Consider the following 13,159-nt stretch of genomic DNA (forward strand, 5'->3'; position numbering starts at 1 on the left):
CAAAAATCTATCTTCAAATTCTAGTAGAAACTAAATGAAAATCATAGAAACTATGGCATATGATGAAGGTAGGCTAAAATGCAGAAGGCAACATTGATTCATCCAACCCGTGTTTGTGAGAGCCATTCATTTCACTAGGCACTTCAGGTATAGAAAATGAGCAGAAGTAGATAAAAATGCTGCCCTCTTAGAGCCTGCATTCCAGCCCGCATGTCCAGAAAACAGTCAGTAAATATACGAAACTCACAATACATGGGTAAATGTTTCAGTACTTTAAAAGGTGATTAGTGCTATGAAAAAAAAAACAACAACAACAAAACAGTAAGCAAGCATGGTAAAACTTTCAAAGTGACAGAGTAGAAGTCAGAAGACTTGCAATTTAACAGTAGCTTCATCTAGAAGGACCTCCCTGAGAGGGTGACAGACACATGCACAAAGACCTCAAGAAGCCCTGTGTGATCCCCGCCCCTCCACCTTCCTTCTCTAATCTCCCCTCCTACACAGCTCCAGCTGTCAGGCTGAACTCTTCACTCTTCCCCTCAAGCTCCTGCTTTTGCAGGGGCTGTGCCTCGTGCCTGGAGAACCAAGAATGAGGCAAAATGTCCTCAGTTCCCTGAGGTCACTAAAACAATAAACAAGTGGCTGCAGGAGATGAGAGATTTGATAGTTGCTTTTGGTCGGTGTTATCAGAGAAGGTCTTAGGGAGGAATTATCTTTCAGAAGTACTTTTCAGATTTACTCACTGTCTTCTCTTTTATCTGCGTATATCATGAGTTCATTTTTACCTCCCATTCCCATAAGCTTGGAGGCGATAGAATTTGGGAATCGGACTCACTTGGTTTTGAATTCCAACTCTTTGACTTATTAAACCAACAACTTGGGTGAGCTAGATTTTTCAGAGCCTCAGTTTTCTCCTCTGGAAAAATGAATATAAACCTTCTTTGAAACTTGTCTGAAGAAAAGTAACATACAAGGTCTGGCAAGTGATGAGAGAGGACACCGGTCTTAAGAGGGACATGAATCAGGGAAGGAAGGACAGTTTTTTAAACTGGGCTGAGGAGAGTGTATCTTATTTTACAGGTAATGGAGAACCATTAAATTGTTCTGCACAGAGAAGTTTCATACCTGTATGTTTGTTTTAGAAAGATAACATTAGCAGCAGGTGGAGGGCGGGTTTTGGAATGGATCGATCCAGATCAGGTAAGATGGCCTGACATTGCCTTGCTGCGAGAAACGATCCATTCAGGGAAGCCTGGCGGCGTTTGAAGAGGTGGACTTGGTAACTGGCAATTAAAATATGTATTCTAAACTTTATATCTTTCCATTTAGTCAGTTCTCATCATATAGACAAAATAAATAAATCATTTTCATTGCTCTTTTGACCCAATTTCATAGAATTTGGCTTTAGGCCATTCTTGGGGGATTTATTGTTTGAGGGATGTATATAATTTGAGAACCAGCTGTTAGAGCTACCAGGAATAGGAAAGAGGGTGAAAAAGAAATCAGCTGATAAATGGGAGTCAGAGAGTCTGGGAAAAGAAACTCAAGAAAACTTTTTTTTTTTGGTTGCCCAACAGGCATCACTTTATAAAAAGCATTTTTCAGCTGTTGACTTTGGAAAATAATTGCATTGCCTAGCTTGGAGCTTGTAGATAGCCAGGATAGATAAGGAAATTATGGTTTCCTTTAACTAGTTTCATGGCCAGGCTAACCTGCTTGCATAGCAAAAAGCAGATGGAAAGAGTGTGGAAGAATCGACCAGCATAAATCCGTCATCACTGACAGAAAAGCTTCAGCACGTGTGACTGTTCAGTTTTGCCTCATTGAGAAGAATCAGCTTTTAATTTTTTTTATTATTTTTGAATAGGCAATACATTTATATAGTTTAGAATTCAAGAAGTGCAACAGGCTATAGAGTGAAAAGTCTTCCCACATATCCTGTCGCCCAGGCACTCAGTTCCCCTCCTCTGATAGCAATTTCTTACTTACCGTTGCAGAGATATTTGGTGTATATACAAGCAAAATATATTCTTTGTCCCCTCTTAATACAATTGCATATTAAACATACTGCTTTGTATCTTACGATTTTTAATTTTTTAAATTTTTTATTTTTATTTATTTATTTTATTATTTTTTTTAAAAGACTTTATTTATTTGACAGAGAGAGAGAGATCATAAGCAGGTAGAGAAGCAGGCAGAGATGGGAAACAGGCTCCCTGCTGAGCAGAGAGCCCCATGCAGGGCTCGATCCTAGGACCCTGGGATCATGACCTGAGCTGAATGCAGAGGCTTAACCCACTGAGCCACCCAGGCGCCCCAAGATTTTTTTAAATTATCGCTGTCTGTTATTTAATTTATTTTGGAGATTGTTCTGTATGAATACATAAAGAGTTTTCCCTTTTTAAATACGAGTGCTTAGTATACCATTATATGAAAGTACCATAATTTTTATAACTGACCCTCTCCCTATTAGTGAACTTCTAGATTGCTTCTAATCTTTTATTTCATACAGAGAATAACCATGTACCTACACTGATAAGTACATTTATTTATTTTACCCATTATTTATTTATTTTACCCATTAGCTCCTAATGTGGAATTGCTGAGTCAGTGTGTATTTGACCTTGTATTTTTGACAAGTATTAGCATTGTTCTCTATAGAAATTATACTAATTTGCATTCTCACAGGTGGAATACAAAAAACACTGCTTCTGACAGGAGACCAGGAAACTATAATTCCTGCCTAGCTTGGACTAGGTTCAGAATTTCTTACTTCAACGCACAGGCCTTCATTCTCAGGATGTTTTTTTTTTTTATCAAAGGTGAATATGCTCACACCTTCAATCAGTGATTCTCACCTGGCGACAGTCGTGCCCCTCAGGAGCCCTTTGACAATGTCCTGAGACGTGTGTGGTGGTCACAAATGGGAGGGTGGTGGCTCGGCGGGCATCTTGTGGGGAGAGGCTGGAGATTTGGGGAAACACATTGCATGGGACGTTCCGCCCCCCCATTCCTCCCCACAAAGTTATCTGGTCCAGAATGTCAGTGGTGCAGGGGTAAGCAACTCTGACCTAGATGAACATCGACTTCCTCTCCATCACCTTAAATCCATCTTTTCAACCTTAGCATTCTTCACTCTTTAACCTAAGGTCTCTGCCAAATAAAACAATGTGCTTCCATAGTACATTTTTAAGAAATTTTTCATTTCTGTTACAACATTATATTGTATTGAAATTAAGGATTTGCAGAAACTTTGGGCTCCTCAAAACGTGAATATATCTTATTTATATTTGTATCCAGAATATGTGACACAAAGAAGGCTTACTAAAGTAGTGACTGGATTTAGCAGTACTTCCTGATTGTCTCAGTGTGATTTAAGGGATTATGTTCCTTTTAATTGCTATTACTTGCTTCACTTTTCTCTTACTTTCAAATATCCATTTTTCGTTAGACTACACAGGCAATTTTTTCTAGCCTACAAAAACATTGTACCAGGAAATGTCAATTGAATAAAAAGTATTGGCCTTTCCCCTGATTTGAACTACCGTGAAGTTTATTACCCCAGCATTAGTCACTTAATTACATACCCTCCTGCTCATTTATAACTTCTGACTGAGTTCGTCTTGTCTCGTCAAATGGATTGAAATCTCCTTCAGGGCAAAAATCAAAACTTGAAGTACCTCATGATGCTGAACACTGTGTTTTACAGACTCAAAAGCAGGAAAGTGACAGGTTTTTGATTCTTCTTCTTTTTTTTAATCACAACTCAAAGACCAAGCAAAGATCCTGACCTCAGCATAGAGACTGTTCATTCTCAAGAGCAGAGCACTGCGGTCCTCCTCAAAAACAACAAAAAGGCAGCTCTGCAGGAGGTCCAGACGCGAGGCCTCAAGGAATCTGTACTTTCCAATCTGCCTACTCCCTGGCTTCCCTGTCCCCTGGAGGGGCACGAGAGCTTCGATTGACCAGCTCCGTGCACAGCCTTTTCCATTTCTGTTTCCTTCACCGCCAGGACTGCCACCAGGCACATTCCCCTCGTTTGACATGATTAAAGACCCAAGTGTGGGAGGAGCGACTCCTGGCCCGTTTCTGACGGGAGCTAAAAGCAGAAATCACTAATAAGCTTTCAGCACGCAGCTGGGTAGCAAGGGTCTCCGCTTAGGTTCCCACTCGGCACACACCGGAGCTGCCTTTGCCAGAGGGAAAGCAGGTGGAGTGGAGGCCTGGTTTTAATGAGATCGCCATGGTGTTGGGGGGAGGGCCGTGAGGTGGGGGGCGGAGGGAGTGCAGCAGCCAAGGAAAAAGGCAAGGTCAGGGAGGAACGAAGCAAGGACAAGAATACTTGTTTGTAAGGCTGAGTGGTGCTAAATATATCCTGAGAAAATTGGGATGCAGGGCAGCTTTGATCATAGCTCACGCAGGATTTTAAAATGCAAATGCAGAGCTGCTTAGTTTATTGCTAATAGCGTGTTGTTGAACCATCAGTTAGCGCTGAGATCCTGTTGCATTCTCTTTGCAATTAAAATAAGCTCGCAATTGAAGTCCTTCAAAGCTGAGTTGCAAAAGAAGAGGAAAACATTCAGAGTTGAGTATCTATCTGGCAAACCAAGGAAATGAGAGGAGTCAGCTTGATTAGAGAAGGGAGACTATAACAAAACAAATATTTTAATCATTTTCCCCTGAAGTGTTCAATTGAAAAAAAAACTTTATTTTAGGCATTTTTAAACAGCAGCTTTGATATTTAGCTATGAGTTAGCTCCACAGGTAGGAAAACGGAGCTGTTGAAGGGTTAATTTTTCAGGTTGTTGAAACCTGAGTCTTGATTTTGCTAAGGACCCAAACGTTCATGTCTCGCACATGATCTAAAAAGAAAAATAAAAAAGAAAAACCTCATTACCGTGTTAGTTTTTGAATTAGCTAAAGTTTCCTCTTCAAATGGTAGTCATTAGGGGTTTGGGAGAATATAAAAGGTAAACATTTCCACTGGACCATTTAAAACAGACTATAAAATATATTGCACAGTTCCCTCCTTCTTAGGTAAATGATGCCAAAATAATAATTTCTTAAAATATTAATAATTCACGAGTATGTATCTGTTATCTTCCCAAAACTATGCTCACAGTTTAATTTATTTCCTTTAAATGCTATAACAGTAACGCGAGGCACTTAACTGAGTTTTGTGAAGTTTTTCCCTAGATAAAAGGCTATTATTAATGGATGGTCTGGGGAAGGTTTCCAGGCATGAACCCCCTAAAATTATCTGCAGGTGTCTGTGTGTGTGTGTGTGTGTGTGTGTGTGTGTACGTGCATGTCTGTTTCTAGAGAAGCGATCCCTATTCTTCAGCAGCTTCTCAGAAAAGTCTGTGGCCCTTAAAATATCCAAATTCCTTCTGTTCGTCTGAATTAGTAAGAGGGTCTCGGAGCGGGAGAGGGAGGTCCTTATCTCATGTAGTCGAAGAATGAATTTCACGGACAAAGGAGAATGAGTAAAGCGATCGAGTTTTATTAAGCAAGGATAGAGAAAAAGCTCTGGGAGAGAGAGTGAAGTTTGATGGGGTGAGGTATGGAGCGGATGACCAAGAAAGAATTCTTGAGATGTTTTTGGTGCAAAAAGTGGTTTTATTGAAAGCAGGGGCAGATGTGGAAAAGGGAGGTTTTCAAAAGAACTTTCATATGCTAAAGAGGACCTGCGAGATTCTGGAGGCCCTGCCATTGTCAAGTTGAGGTTGTTTTTCCCCCTAGCAAGGCGTATTAACGTTGAGACCGTGGGGAGCTTCTGCCGGTCTCAAATATTTATCAGTGGGCTGCAGATTATAAGGACGTTTAATTTTATCTATATTTCCTTCAGGAAGGTAGGTCATTGATAAGAATGCTTTTTACTTGTGAATCACTAAGACGTCTGTGAACCGAGGGAGACTAGTGTCTGGCAGGACTGTAATCTCTAGAAGTTAACCATTTGTTTTTTCTTCCTAGGGAGTGCCTGAGGAATGTCACACAGATTCCTAGGGGGTGGCGTGGGGGGGGGGTTGCGGGGTATCGGCTTGTGCTTTGCTCTCAGCTTGCCTTCTGCTCCCTCATCAGTCACAAGCCTATGTTTCCGGAGTCTTCTGTTGTTTTCCTTGTTGTCTGAGGACAGTGCTTGCCTCCGTGAAGAGGTGCCCCGTTTCCCTCCTTGTGTGGACTCTGGAGTCGGAGGGCCTGGATTTCAATCTGATCTCTCACATTTACCGTGTATGTGGTCTTGCCTCAGTTTCCACAACTGCAAAGTGGAACTCCTAGTAGGTCCCACCTCAGAGTTACTCTGAGGATGAAACACGTTCACCTCCAGAACAGCGTTTGGAATACAGAAAGAAAATCAGTACGCGCCTGCTGAGCCCTGTGAGGCTGTTGTGAATTTAGAAGCTGCCTGGTCAGGTTTTGTGTTGGACAAAAGAGGGGGGATAAACCTGGGGTTTAAACGCTTCCTAAAGCCCTCTTTTCCGTCTTGGTTTTCATCGGCCCTGCTTACAGTGGAATTCAGTGAGAGAATAATAAGCCATGCGTTTGTTTTTCCAGACCGGCGCTGAACCAAAGAACCGAATAGGGAGAGGGATGTAATGTAGCTTGTGTTTCTGCACCTTTATTACAGGAGCCATTAGGGTTGAAAGTGTACCTGGCACTGTGAGTGGCACCAGCAAAGCAGGCTTCTTGTGGCTCCAGCCATTCTGATTTGCTTTAGACGCAGCTCAAAGGGAAGAACCAGTGTTTCAGCGAGTATCTTTGAAGTGCATTTGAGGCAGCTGTTAGTGTGAAGATATGAATTTTTAAAGAAAGAATGAGCTGCTTTTCCTAGCTTGTGGGTGTTTCTTGGGATTGAATCACCTCTCCTTAAAACTGTGCACTGGCAGGATCTGCTGGGCTCAGAATGCAAATATCTCGGCGAAGCTCCTTAATAAAAGGGAGCAAAAGAAAAAAAAAAAACAGGTTGAATAGGATGTCAGATGACATTTTTTTTCTTTATCCTTTTCTTAAGGAGTAATAGTCTCTAACCTCTTGCCTCCCTCTTCTTCAAGGGTCTTTGCATATCCACCTGAAGGTAAAAGCTGCTGTGAGATGTCTGGAGACCAAGGTATCACCAAGGTCCCTGTAACACCTGCCTAAAATGTCACTAAAGAGATGCAATGACATCCTGAAGCCCTTGTTCTAGCAATGCGGCAGTTGTGAAGTAGGCACGGGTAATTGCTGCCTACGGGATTATCGCTGTGACCTGCAGCCGATCAGCACCCTGCTGGTCCAGGAGTGCCAAGCTTCTCTCCGTTCTCTCTGTCTGAGGCTCTTTCCACCAGAGCAGTCTGGGAGCAAATCACAAAGGGCTGAGATTCCCTGCTGCCTGTCTTATTAAGCGTGGGTGTCTGTTATGAAAATAGGCAGCGTGGCACAGTAGTGGAACCCACTGTTTTCAGGATGAATGGTGGCCATGGCAGCCTTCAAGAAGGCGGGCTGTTCATAAAGTGACCAGTTATGAACGTCACTGTAGTCTGTGTTGAAGCCATCCAGGCCCCTGAGTTAAACCCCTTGCAGAAAAGAAGTCTCTCCCCTTTGGAGAGATATATATCTGTATCTATATCTATATCTATATATTTTTTCCACTTCCTTTCCATTTTTTTTCCAGATATGTGTGTGTATTTTTTTCCCTTCCTTTCCATTTTCTTTCCAGAGTTACAGATAATAAGGAAGCAGCACAGAAGGAGCCCAGGCATTTGCATCCATTAAAATTCAGTTCAATAGAAATTATAGGTCTTCAGCCTTGAGTAGGTTACTTAACCTCTGGGACTCAGTTTCCTTTCCTGTAAAAGGTGGATAATGTGTACCTTGCAGGCTTGCTGCATTGCTACCACAAGGCCTGAAATCCTTGCTCCTGATTTTAAGGGCAGAAGGACCAAAGGGACATGCTATTAAGAGTCTAGTAACCATCAAACTTGAAGGCAGATTCAGAGGAACCCTGTGATTCGTGGCTGATTCAGAAAGAATTCATTTTGCTTCAAAGAGTCTCATGGAAAATTCATATTCACCACAGCAAATGACAAAGACAACAAGGACTCCCTCTTGGAATGACTTGAGTCAGTCTTCTCTGAGCCCTCTTCTTTTGTCTTTCTTTCTTTGTTTTTGTTTTTTTGAGATTTTATTTGGGAGAGAGCACACTAGGGGGAGAGAGCAAGCATGGGTGGGGGGCAGAGGGAGAAGGAGAAGCGGGATCCCCGCTGAGCAGGGAGACTGACAACCGGGTGCTGCCCCTTAGTTATAAATTCCCACTTATTCTTGCAGTTGTATTTGGAGGTGAACTTGATCTTTCTCTCCTCATGCAATAATCTTGATACCTGTCCCAATCGTCTTGAATAAAATCTTCCTTACCGTTTTCACAAATGTCAGAATAATTTTTTTCTTTAACACAAATCAAAGCCTAAATATTGAGGTTTTCAAAAGAAGCTGATGCTCATCAGGTGTTTGATATGTGCCAAGGCACTCTTTGTTCTAAATGCTAAATCTCTTCTGTGAGGTGTCTGTGTGGCTCAGTCCTTTAAGCGGCTGTCTTCAGCTGGGGTCATGATCCCAAGGTCACAGGATCAAGCCCCGCATCAAGGCCCCCTGCTCAAGTCGGGAGTCTGCATCTCGCTCTGCTCTGTCCCTCCCCCCAGCGTATGCTTTCTCTCTCTTTCTCAAATAAATAAAATCTTTTAAAAATAAATAAATCTATCCCTCACAAATCCCAATGAGGCAGTACTATTATTATTACTATCCCCAATTTATAGATTAAAGGGGTTTCCTGAGCGGTTAAGTTACTTGCCCAAATACAACTGGAGCTAGCTAGTGGAACTGATACTCTGATCCAGAAATTCTGGCCCCATGGTCCATGTTCTTAAACACAAGGCCAACCTGCCCTCAAAGGACTCAAAATTAGGTTGGGAAGTGTACTCTGCTTGTGTTCTTAGAGCAAAGTTCTCAAACTTAGCTGCCCTCACAAGCCTGGGTAAGTAAGACTAACTAGGAAAGCAAGGTGGGTGGGGAATGCGTCACTTGGAAGGTCCATGCTCATCAAGATGGCCAGCCCTCATCATCACCACCTAGTGGTTACTGTCTAGTAATTCACACCTTCTGGGTTTTTTAAGATTAACAGAGAGGAATCTGACTTTTTATGAAAGATCTCTTCAGTTTGGGGGGAAAAAAAAAAAGAAGGAAAAGGAAGGAGGAGGGGGAAAGAGCTGGGAGGTGGGGAAGAAAGGGAGAGAAGGGGAAACCATGCAGGACACACACCCTGCCTCCTGCCTTCATGCATGTGGTCATTTGCTCACTGGCTCCCTCTTTCTCCCTCTCACACACACACACCCCTGCAGCAGGGATTCGTTCAGCCTGTGGGCTACCTGTAATTTCATTTTTAGAGGTTTTTAAATCTTACTTAATGGACTCAGCTTGGTTTTAAAAGATACATCCTCCTTACTCTAAAGTAAATAATTACTTTTAAAATGCCCTGTTTGACCTATGGGAGACTATAGATTTCTGCTTTTGGTTGGAGAGGGGACATGAAAAGAGGAGAGGTGGGGTTTTTTCCTGGGTGCATGAGGATGCTGTGACAATTACTTTAGCAGACTTGTTTGAGGGAAATTTTGATTTCTTATCTACTCGTGAAACAAGAGATGAATTACAGGCCATCTGGTTTTTCTTTCTGATTCTTGAGTTGATGGATAATTTTACTTCTATTAACCAATTTTTAAAAAACACCCTCTCAGAGTTAAACCAGTATAAGCAGTTAGCCATCTGTGGAAAACGGAAGTCAGTGCAGTGAATTCTGAGAGTTTTCTGAAATCCGTCATCTTTTTCTCGGTCTTCCAACTTCCGTTGCTGAACCTTGAGCTGTTTATGTTTCACAGTCGTCTTCCACAAACCAGGTTTCTTGGCTCCTGCTGTAGAACACAGGAGATGTTCTGTACTCCTAGCTTCATGAAACCTTCCAGCTTTTGTAACAGGTGTCCACAGTACTTGCTTTTAATTGTCTAACACTGAATTACAGATAAAGTTTCATAAATAAGATACAACCATTTTCTTTCAAAAATAGCACTCTTTTAAATTGTGTTTTGATTAATAGTTCATGTCCTCAGTTAAAATTTCCTATTATTTGGAAGTTTGGTGGGGATTTAATAATGGCCCTTTTGGAGGGAAATGGGATCAATTAACACCTTTTTATGCACAAGACTTTGCATTGTCTCCTGTGGAGTGAACAGAAAAGTGTCAATAAGCGTATCCCCTTCCCTTCTGGAACTTCAAGTCCTTTTGGAGAAATAATGACATTTATACAAATAACAAAGGTACAAAAAGAGTGCGTAAGAAGGATCCAGATAACCATAGCTGTATGATTTTAAAAGAGACTTTATGACTTGAAAGCTTTAGAGGCCTTCAGAAAGAAAATGATATTTAAGTGGAGTCTTGAAGAATGGGTCAGCTTTTTGAGGACGAGGAGGACAGAGAGTGGAAGGAAAGGCGTACTCAAGGCAGATGAGAAAGAAGGAGAGGGGAAGATGAGTTGGGGCCCAAAAAGTGATTGCAGCAGAAAACTCCAATATTCACCTCACACCAGTCAGAATGGCTAAAATTAACAAGTCAGGAAATGACAGATGCTGGCGAGGATGCGGAGAAAGGGGAACCCTCCTACACTGTTGGTGGGAATGCAAGCTGGTGCAACCACTCTGGAAAACAGCATGGAGGTTCCTCAAAATGTTGAAAATAGAGCTACCCTATGACCCAGCAATTGCACTACTGGGTATTTACCCTAAAGATACAAACGTAGTGATCCGAAGGGGAACATGCACCCGAATGTTTATAGCAGCAATGTCCACAATAGCCAAACTATGGAAAGAACCTAGATGTCCATGAACAGATGAATGGATAAAGAAGATGTGGTGTATATGCACAATGGAATACTATGCAGCCATCAAAAGAAATGAAATCTTGCTATTTGCGATGACGTAGATGGAACTAGAGCGTATCATGCTTAACGAAATAAGTCAAGCAGAAAAAGACAACTGTCATATGATCTCCCTGATATGAGGAAGTGGTGATGCAACATGGGGGCTTAAGGGGGTAGGAGAAGAATAAATGAAACAAGATAGGATTGGGAGGAAGACAAACCATAAGTGACTCTTAATCTCACAAAACAAACTGAGGGTTGCTGGGGGGAGGGGGGTTGGGAGAAGTGGGGTGGGGTTATGGACATTGGGGAGGGTATGTGCTTTGGTGAGTGCTGTGAAGTGTGTAAATCTGGCAATTCACAGACTTGTACCCCTGGGGATAAAAATATATTATAAGTTTATAAAAAATGAAAAATTAAAAAAAAAAAACTCCAATAAAGAAGACATGGCATATAAACCTGAGAAAAGGATTAGAGTGAGCAGAAAACAGTCAAGACCAAGGATGGGAATATTCAATTCAACAGGTTAATATGCATAATAAAGTTACAAGGAAGAGCTGGTTTGGAGGAGAAAAAAAAAGTTGGATATACAGTTTAAAATTCGGATATACTCTTTTAAAAGTTTAGCCCTTTCCCACTTTTCAGTACCTCCATCTCTCCTTTTCTGTCTTCAATTCATCACATTCCTTCCATTAAGACCTAATATGTCTTATTCTAAATATTTTTAGAATTTATATATTCATATGCAAACATGTCTGTGCGCACACACACAAACACACAGTGTGTGGTTTAGGTCAGTGTGTGGTTTAGTGCAGTATTTTAGGTCATTGCTTGACAAAAATGAAAATATATGTATTCTTTTCCTTACCTTGCCCTTCTGGCTCAGTCATCCTGGGGGAAATCCCTCCCTAGTGAAAACTTAACAGCTTAAACAGCTGTTTTTTTTAATGGTCACATAACACTCTCCAATAGATATGTCATGATCTCTTCCAGTATTCCCCCATTCATGGAGAGCAATTTGTTCCCAGTTTTCTGCCCCTACAAAAAGTACTTCAATAAGCATACTTGTATCTCTGTCTAGACATGCTACTGTTTTATTTCTGTGGATAGGGGTGGGATCACTGTGTCGAGGATGTGTATTTTTCATTTTGAAAACTAAACTTCCGGGGTGCCTGGGTGGCTCAGTGGGTTAAGCCTCTGCCTCCAGCTCAGGTCATGATCCCAGGTCCTGGGATTGAGCCCCACATCAGGCTCCCTGCTCAACCAGGAGTCTGCTTCCTCCTCTCTTTCTGCCTGACTCTCTGCCTACTTGTGATCTCTGTCTGTCAAATAAATAAATAAAATCTTTAAAAAAAAAAAAAAAAGAAAACTAAACTTCCCTAAGAAAGCTGTAACAGTACACAAGTAATAAAAATACTGCCTTTCACTAGGTCTCCTCAGGCCATAATGTTATAGCTCTTTTTTTTTTAATTTTTAAGTTTTTGCAAGTGCTGTTGATGTAAAATCTCATTGTTACTTTATTTGCATTCGTTTGACTACAAATGAATTTGATCATCTTTCCATGAGCTTGCTGAGTGGGTTTCCTATCTTGCAAGCTGCATTTTTGTATTCTGTGTCCATTTTTCCAACGAATGGTTTTGTCTCCCTGTAAATTTTTTAAGAGAGGGCACATACACAAGCCAGCGAGTGAGTGGGTGGGGGAGGAGGGTGAGTCAAGGAAGGGACAGAGGGCAAGCGAGGGAGAATCTTGAGCAGTCTCCATGCGCAGTGCAGAGCTCCATATAGGGCTCAATCTCATGACCCTGAGATCATGACCTGAGCCAAAATCAAGAGTCAGACACTTGACCGACTGAGTCCCCCAGGCACCCCATCTCCTGTAAATTTTTAAGAGCGTCTGCTATATTATAGATATTTTTGCATGTCCTCTAGGGTTTTAAACATTTGTTTTTCAAATCTATCATATTTGTTTATGGTATCTTTTGCATATAGAATTCTTGGGTCTTACTCAGTCACTTAGGTTTATGGTTTTTCTTATAGTTTCTGTATTTCCTCCTTTGCTAAAAGAAGCCTACTCTCTGCCCCTAGATTATATTTATGTTTTCTAGATTTTCTTACAGGCTTCTTATTTACTTGTTTATTTTACATTTCAACCTTTAAACCATCTAAATGCTTCCAGGATTTATTTTTGGAGTTGGTGTAAGATAAACATCTAGTTTTCTT

At 41.4% G+C, this 13,159-nt stretch overlaps 1 protein-coding gene across 1 annotated transcript in view; it reads left to right on the plus strand.

The window, feature by feature from the left end:
• The window catches only part of GPRIN3 (GPRIN family member 3), a 75,331-nt gene that overhangs the window by 50,397 nt on the left and 11,775 nt on the right, over positions 1 to 13,159 (plus strand). The gene's annotated exons all lie outside the window — the stretch shown is intronic.

This window comes from Neovison vison, chromosome 11, assembly GCF_020171115.1.
Source record: "Neovison vison isolate M4711 chromosome 11, ASM_NN_V1, whole genome shotgun sequence".
NCBI lineage: Eukaryota > Metazoa > Chordata > Mammalia > Carnivora > Mustelidae > Neogale > Neogale vison.